This window comes from Sciurus vulgaris (assembly GCF_902686455.1).
Source record: "Sciurus vulgaris genome assembly, chromosome: 2".
Classification (NCBI taxonomy): Eukaryota; Metazoa; Chordata; class Mammalia; order Rodentia; family Sciuridae; genus Sciurus; species Sciurus vulgaris.
Genome location: NC_136462.1, coordinates 196,195,433 through 196,203,027, shown reverse-complemented (window position 1 = coordinate 196,203,027; position 7,595 = coordinate 196,195,433). Strand labels below are relative to the sequence as shown.

The window sequence follows — 7,595 nt, the reverse complement described above, 5'->3', positions numbered from 1 at the left end:
CAAACATTCACAGCAGTTTTATTCACAGTGAATGACTAAAAAGAGCCCAAATGTCCCTGGACAGATGAGTGGCTAGCTAAATCATGGCGCAGCTCCAGGGCCCGAAGGCCTGCCTGAGACCAAGAACCCGTGGACACCTCGGGAGCAGCCTGCTCTGCGGGAGGAGGCTATGATCCGCAGGGAATCTAGAAAAGACAAATGTTAAGGCCAGAGAGCAAGCCAGGGTGCCTTGCTGTGGGGACAGTCAAGGGCACCCAGACGCATCAGAACTCAGGACGAACCCTGGCACAGGGCGGTGAGTGTGGTTGCAGTCAGGGGGTGCAGGCGGGCAGGGCGGCGGGATGCACGTCTGTCCGACGCGATGTTCCTTGTTTTCCTCCTCCAGGAAAACCCAGCTGCTCGCAGCTGGTGCCTGTCTCAGCTGACGTTCTTGCTAAGCGTCTGGGTCACCTCACCCGCTGTGGCGCGGCCAGAGGACATGTCACGATGAAGAACACCCAGGCCGTGACGAAACCACTTACCTGACTCACAGGGTGGTGTCATGACCGTGCCCGCCTCATGGGCGCGTGAGGGGGAGGGGAGGAGGTCACAAACAGAAAGGATGACTGACTAATATTGGCCGATGCTCCATAAATATTAGCAAGCCCTCTCCTGATTTTGGATGGGGCCTTTATTCCCGTCCGGTCTGTTCCAAGCGCTCTAGTGATCCTAGTCCCTTCCTCCCTACACAGCAGAGCTTCTTCTTAGTCCCTTTCACAGATGAAGAGATTGAGGGTCAGAGAGGAGGTGGACTCCAGGCCACACGGCAGGCAAAGGTGAGAGTGGAGATTCCATCCCGGACCTGCCTGCTCACAGGTGCTCCTGGGATGTCTTCTCCCAGTCTTGACTCACCACAGAGTCACTTCCTGTATCCTTTAGTCCTTCAGTGGCCCTTCTGCTCACAGGTCCTCCAGCCCCTCTATGGAACACCCTCATTAGTGTCTCAAAGCGCAAGGGAACCACCAAGTCCAGAGGCCTCTGCCGACCATGCTGTCGCCTTTCTTGCTCTGTCGTCTCTGCAGCACTGACCCTCTGACTGTGCAGAGCTGATACTTCTGCTGATGATCAACATACACCCGGACACCCGCTTCCTGTCCTGGGTCTCACCTGTGCATAGGGTGTAAGTTCCTGCACTAGGGTCTGGATTGGTGTAGGGTGGGTTCATCTCTGTACCCCTAATACCTGACCACTCAAATGCAACTGGTGAAATCACAAAGTTTTAGAAGGAAAATACAAGGCCTTTGTCCAGCAGGACCTTTTATAGAAGGGGAAATCCAGAGAGGGCGAGTGACTTCCCCAAATTCACACAGCAAGTTGGGGCAAAGCCACAAAGCAAACATTGAATTCCCTTGGGGCCCCACCAAGTAAGTGATGGGTCCTTCCAACACATGGCCCTTCTCTTTCAGACCTAAGCAGGCAGGAGGCATGAGACTCAATCTAATCACATCTTAAGGTTCCATTTTTTTAAATTTAATGTCATGGAGTGGGTGGCCTCTGGCCTAAGCCTCCCGTTGGTCTTCTGATGTCATCTCCTAAAGGGTCACACACATTCACAGGGACGGAGCAGCTTCACACTGTGCTGGGGCGAAGCCGAGGGGCCGCCTGCCCATGCCGGGACAGACGTTAGAAGTCCTCCTCCTGCGCTCCGCACGCCTCACCCCGGCGCACAGTAACGCGACGCCTGTGCGGGCAGTTGGCTCCTGTTTTGCTCAGTTTGAACATTGAAGATACTCCCTAATGTTTGGTAACCCTTGTTTTGACGTCTCTTCATTTTTATTTCTTGAGCTCCTGGGAGCCTCGTGAGTGGACCTGGCCCCGACCTCTCCAGCCTCCGCACCTGTTTGGTGTCTGCTTTCCAGGAGATGGGTCCCCACTGCCCTTGCTCCCTGGGGCTCCACCCTCGGGAGGGAGGGGAGAGGAGTATGGGTCTGAGGCACAGGCTCCAGCAGGGCGTGATGGTTATGCAACGGGCTTACAGAATTTTCCCTTGCATCTCTAGACAGCTCGGCCCAGTCCCCGGTTGCACGCTGTTCTGTGGATGACTTGGCGTGAAACATCTCTACAGCAAAGACACGTCCAAGGCCCAGGCCTCTGAGGATGAAATTGCCACTCACTCAGTGGGTGGCCCTAGGAAGTGGTGCCTGGTTGTACCTGGGCTCCTGCATGACAGGGTGACATCCCACCTGCCAGAGCATTGCCCAGAGGCTCATTAAGGCCGGATATTTAGGAGTGTGTGTTGTCATGAACTCAAAATGTGGGTGAAGAGCCAACATAGAGGGAAAAGGACTATTAGCCAAGCAGTGACTCGGGAGCGAGTGTGCACTTCTGTCATGAAGGAAAGTGGTTAAAGGAATCCTTATGCTCAGCACAGATCTCCACACTGAAGTGCCGACTGATCCCTGGTTAAGCCACAAAAAGCTATTCAGATGCAACTGGAAGACCTTGGGCAAATTGAGATGGAAGGCCAGTGTCTCCCTTCCGTGGGTCCAACCTTGAGACGGGTGAGACTAAGCACTAGATCCTGCATTAGTGGGTTTTTTCTGGTCAGTGACCAAAAGAAGTCTCTACCTTGGAGTCCGGATCAGAACGAGGGGGATGTGACAGAGACACCACTTCAGTTGCAAGTGACGGCAACATCGCTTGGTCTGGGTGATAGGAAGGAGGGCTGGGGTGCAGTTCAGCCCAGCGCTGGCTTGGCACACGCGGGTCCCATCCCCAGGAATTTACCTCTTTGTCCAGCAGAAGTGTCCACCTTTACCACTCACTTTAGCGCAGCCAGATCTGGGTAGTGCACAGGCCACCAGGACCGTGTCCCTCTTCACTTCTGGGCCCTCCTGTCCACGTTGGAGTGACTTCCAGGGAGGCGCTCCCATGTGAATGACAACCACCTGCTTGTCACCATCACTGTAACCAAATTCCCAGGCCTGCGTCAGGCCCCGCCCCGAGCCCCGACCCTCCGCCGGCCTTTCCTCCGCTTGCTGTCGCTCACCGCTCACCAGGGCACACGGTCTTGGGGTCTGTTCCCTGGGGCCTCCTTGGGCCTCCCTGTGAGCGGTGCTGTGGAGCACGGAGGTGACTGGGCCTGTATCGGCCGTGCGCCCACACTCAGGAGCAGGAGGGCTGCCCTCCTCAGGGAAGAACAGGGCCCCCGGACGCCGTGTGCCAAGCGTGACATTGCAGAGCTGAGGGACACTCGGCCCTGGTGGGCAGGACCAGAGAGCGAGCAGGAGAGGCCTGAGGGAACTCCCAGCCCCTCTGTCGGGCCACTGGTGCGGGACAGCCAGCTCCACCTGGTCGGCGGAGGACCCTGCCCAGCATTTTGCCCCTGAAGCTCTAAGGCTGGTGGGTGAGGGAGACTCTCCCCAGGAGGAGGCCGGTCAGGTGGGGTGCCAATCGAGAGAGCTCTGAGCCAGGAGGGAAGTCAAAATGACCTTTACACTCTCCCTCTTCTTCCTATAGAAGGACATTTCCTGGCATGAAATTAATAAATTCTTATTAATAAATGCTCCTTAATAAATCATGTGCAACAGATTGAATGTGCCCCAAAGGTCCGTGTGTTAAAGGCGAGGGCGCCGGGTGGCACTACGGGAAGGTGATGGAGCCTTTAAAGGTGGGGCCTTGGGGGACGTCTTAAGGTCACTGGAGCTAAGCCCTTGGAGGGCATGGTAGGCTCCTTCCCCTCTCTCATTTTCTCTCTCTGTGTCTCTCTCTCCTCCCTGACCATGCGGTGGACCATTTTGCTCTGCCACACCCCCCCAACCATGGTGTTCTGCCTCACCACAGGCCCAAACCAGTGAGCCCAGTTGATCATGAACTGGAATCTCCCAAGCTATGAGACAAAATGAACCTCTTCTCTCTTCAAGTTCATTATCTCAGGCATTTTGTTACAGTGTCAGAGGACTGAGAAGCACATCTGGGTTCAAAGGAACAGCATTGACAGAATTTCTTGGAGCTTACCAAAACACACACTGTGAGTTTATTTATGGCTTCCCACTTTTACTCCCATCCCTTTCCTCCTAGCCTGAAATTCTCTTCAGATAATAAATGAAATTGTTTTTAAAACAGAGCAAAGCACTTCACAAGATCTTGCTCAGTCTTTATTTTTTCCAAGTCTCCAATAGTCAGAATATCCACTTAAGTGTTAGGATTTTGATCCAAACTAAATTCCAGATGGAAACATCCTGAACTGGATGAAGGACACACACCTGCCCTTGCTCAAACTGTGACCCAGCTCAAAGCACAGGATTAAAACCTGCTGTGGAGTTGAACCCACAGACACACAGCTGAGGCTGCTCCTCTGCACTCCACTCTCCTAGAAGGATCGGAACATTTCCATCTCTCATTTCCTCCAAACTGGCCCGGGAGTGTCCAGAGGAAGGTAGCCGTGAACAAGCATGCAATAAAAAATAATCAAATAAATGAGAGCAGTCATTTCCGGGATTAGATTCTTGTGATAGTAAAGAAATCAAATGGGATAAGAGGCAGGGAGAAGTCAGCTAAGCCCAAGGTGACCGTCCACATGCTTCCATTTCACTCCCCTGGGACTCATTGTGACTAACAATGACCCTTTTAGCTATGGAACACAGAATGACTAATCTTTCTCTAGCCTGTCAGGGAGAACTGCCGCCGTACGTTGGTAAGAATTTCCATACGAAACGCACTTGGACGGATATTGTTTCAAGCCTGGACAAGGCTTGCACTGTTGCTCCGGTTCCAGTTATTTTAGCGAGGAAGGGGAATTTCCACTACTCCCCCAACTCGGCTTTGAGCGCTCAGCTCTGAGTAACCACTTCCTCGTCATCTGTCAGGGCCCCAAGTTATTTCACAGAGAAAAAAATAAAAATCCCTTGAACGTTAGGCACAGACTTCCTAGCCAGGAGAGCCACCCTAAGATGCATGGGTTCATTCACGCAGAGGCTAAGCCGGGACCTCGTGGTAGAGACAGCAACAGACTTGGTTCTGAAAGAAGGGAGGAAGCAGGACAGTGAGTTCCCGGGTGGGCTAGGACACTGAGAGTCATTCAGTGTTACCGTGGGTGATGACGGTGACGTCTCTCATGACAGCAAACGCCCCGCACACCAAGCATCAGCCCGCCCAGAACCACTACTGCACTGGTCTCATTTGCAAGTTCATTGTGCTGTATTTAAAATTTTTAAGAGTCAATGTATCTTAAGTAATAGGACAGGTGACCACACATATGGCAAAAAGCCAAAGTAATATGCAAAGGACGATTAAGAAACATTACCTAGACGAAGCCGTTTCTCAAACACAACAAAACAACAATGGTAAATAAAATAAAATGATCATGGATCGAAACTGAGCCTTCAGCAGATTCGAGGCACTATCCTGAATAATTTATAAGTATTAAGTCTGATCCCCAGAAAAACCCATGAATCGGGAAACTGTTCTCTGTTTTCCAGAGAAGGAAGCTGAGACCGAGCGACTCTCAGTAGCTGGCTGAAGGTGGCTTGGCTGGAGTGGCAGATCTAGGACTTGGTCCCGCTGCTGCTAAAGTTCAGAACCCAGGCAGAAGTCACAGGGACACTCTCATCGGCCTGCCAGGCACAGCCCAGGATCCCAGCCACGCTCACCTGGGCGATGCTACTCACACCTCCAGGCGAAGGAAACGCCTACGGGCTAATGGAAAAGAAGCCACTTCCTGTCGCTGACAAATGAGAGCATTGCCAGTCTTGTCAAAGTCCTCGCCGTCCCCAACCAATTTGGGGTGACAGGTGACAATTCATCTGTGCTGGCTCTGCCCTTCTCCCTGTTCCTACAAACTAGCCGAGAGCCCAAGTTTAGACCACGTGGGCTTTTATGGAACAAGCGGGGACTGGGCTCCACTGCAGAAGCTGCCAGGTCCCCATCTCCCTGCCAGGAGAGCACCTTCCCCGCTGCCTTGTCAGCCAACAGCTCCCAGCCACTCTTGTTAGCAGAACGGGAGCCGATCCACAGGGACAGCTGCAGCTGGCAGCTGACTGTGCAGGGGTGTGAGAGGCCAGTGCCTTCCAGGGTGAGACGGAGGCTGCAGGGTGGTGCAATACAGGGCAGAGGGTCGGGCTGTGATGTGGGGCAGTGCAGGCCCCAGCACTCCCAGGGGACAGGCTGACCCTAGGCTATGGGTGAGGAAACCCCCTCACCCAGCCCCTTTAGCCCCTTCCCTGGGAGCCCGCCCTCCCTTCATGACTGTCCCCCGTCCCTGTCCCAGTCCAGCTCTCGAACCTCGCCAGAGGCCACCCTCCGCGTGTCCAAGTGAAAGGTGCTGGAGACGTTGTGAGCTTCTGTTGTTTGTTTTTTGCCAGGCTGGACATGGACCCCAGGTCTGCACACGTGCTAAGCCCGTGCTCTGTCACTGAGCGGTTCCCCCAGCCCAAGACCTGGTTCCGGAAGCCCAGGAGCGCCTGGTGATGGGAGAAGGAGTTACACAGACCCGAATTCAAGAGGGTAAGGACTACAGCAAGATGCACGTGCTCTCTTCCCCTCTCCCACTCTAGAGCGTCCTGAGCCTGGCTTGTGATGAACGCCGGTCAGGCGATGTTCTGCTTGATTTGAGAGCGGACCCTTGAGCACCTCTACGAACCCCTGTTTACCAGAACACTGGTGTCCAAAACAGTCGATTAACTTGTCTAGGGTCACAGTGGCCATAACTCAGCTGCCCGATTCATTCTGCTGTCTTTCCTATTCCCATCCCCCCCTTCCCCTCACTCCCCTTTGTCTAATCCAATGAACTTCTATTCTTCCTTTCCACCCGCCCTTATTGTGTGTTAGTGTCCACAAATCAGAAAGAGCATTCAGCCTTTGTTTTCGGGGGACTGGTTTATTTCACTTAGCATCATAGTCTCCAGTTCCATCCATTTACCAGCAAATACTGCAATTTCATTCTTCTTTATAGTTGAGTAATATTCCATTGTGTGTGTGTGTGTGTGTGTGTGTGTGTGTGTGTGTGTGTGTGTATATATATATATATACATACCACATTTTCTTTATCCATTCATCTGTTAAAGGGCATCTAGGATGGTTCCATAGTTCAGCTATTGTGAATTGAGCTGCTATAAACATTGATATGGCTGCGTCACTGTAGTGCTGATTTTAAGTCCTTTGGGTATAAACCGAGGAGAGGGCTAGCTGGGTCAAATGGTGGGTTGCATCCAACTTGTCTGAGGAATCTCCATCCTGCTTTCCAGAGGGATTGTACCAATCTGCAGTCCCACCAGCAACGTACGAGTGGACCTTTTACCCCACATCCTCACCAATATTTATGTGGCTTGTATTTTTGAAAATTGGCATCCTAACTGGAGTGAGATGGAATCTTAGTGTAGTTTTTTAAAAATATTTTTAGTTGTAGATAGACACAATATTTTGTTTATTTAGGTTATTTTTAGGTGGTGCTGAGGATGGAACCCCGTGCCTCACACATGCTAGGCAAGCACTCTACCAGTGAGCCACAACCCCTGTGCCTTAGTGTAGTTTCAATTCGCATTTCTCTAATTGCTAGAGGTGTTGAACATTTTTTCACGTTTGTTCACCAGTCGTATTTCGTCTTCTATGATGTGCCT

The 7,595-nt window shown here is 52.3% G+C and overlaps 1 long non-coding RNA gene across 1 annotated transcript; it reads right to left on the bottom strand.

The window, feature by feature from the left end:
• Positions 1-3,356: 3,356 nt before the first annotated feature.
• LOC306655583 lies at positions 3,357-6,456 on the bottom strand. The gene is made up of 3 exons (XR_013762297.1): positions 6,355-6,456; positions 5,631-6,064; positions 3,357-3,492 (listed from the first exon to the last, which is right to left on the bottom strand). It is a non-coding gene; the product is annotated as an uncharacterized lncRNA (long non-coding RNA).
• Positions 6,457-7,595: the final 1,139 nt, after the last annotated feature.